The sequence below is a fragment of the Octopus bimaculoides genome, chromosome 14 (genome assembly GCF_001194135.2).
Source record: "Octopus bimaculoides isolate UCB-OBI-ISO-001 chromosome 14, ASM119413v2, whole genome shotgun sequence".
NCBI classification, from domain to species: Eukaryota; Metazoa; Mollusca; class Cephalopoda; order Octopoda; family Octopodidae; genus Octopus; species Octopus bimaculoides.
The window spans coordinates 43,640,749-43,641,692 of NC_068994.1; positions in this window are offsets into that span (position 1 = coordinate 43,640,749).

Genomic DNA, 944 nt, shown 5'->3' on the forward strand with positions numbered 1-944 from the left:
ATTTGCTGTTTTACCCTAACCCTAACCCTATCACCGATAGAATTGTTTCAGAATCGTTTGTTTATGTAGTCGGCACTTAATGTATATCGGCTGAATGGACGTCAGTGATTGGTTGAAATTACAGAAATACGACAACTTTAACATGGAATAACTTAGGGATTTCTTTTTTTTTAAAGAAGACTAAGAGAAAAAGATGTTTTATATGACACATTCTACCAGTGTTCCAAGTTTCAAAGTGTTTCGTTAATGAAAAATGTGGCCCCCGTTTTAAAAAAGATCCGTTATTTCCCTTGTATTTTATTTACTTTTTTTTACCTCCCGAAACTGGAAGATTACCCAGTATGTATATTTTCCTATGTAGGTGTATGAATGTAAATACATACAGCTTTATATAACAAGGTATCTATGTTTGCATCAATATGTATAAACCCTCTATCTAGTAATATCAGTTACTAATAGAGCTGATACTATTGTTTTTTTTTCTCTTTTCTTTTTGTGAGGCGGGGTTTCTTTATTTCAAGACAGTATAGTGTGATTTGAGGAAAATGTTACTGCTATTTCTGCCAGGACACATGATTATGTCGAGGCTCCCTCGTTAGCTCTGTAGTGAAATCTCTCTCTCGGGCATTCAATCACAAATGATAACGAAGCTGCTAACATCTCGCCTACGGTTGCCTTGGACCCTTCTTTCCATCATCCTGATTGGTTCTTATTTGCGCGGCAATTGTCCCCATGTTCTGCTTGCTAAGGGGGCATTTCGTCCAATCATGGCTTCAGATAAAGTCACGTGATAGAGAGTTTTACAGAACACAGCTACAGCCAGTTCCAGCGCCGACGTCTTCACCACCTATGTATTGTCTACCACAATGTCGTGCGCCAGCAACCCCACCACCAGGGACACTCCAATATCAACAAACTATGTTTTATCTTCACTGTTTGAGTGG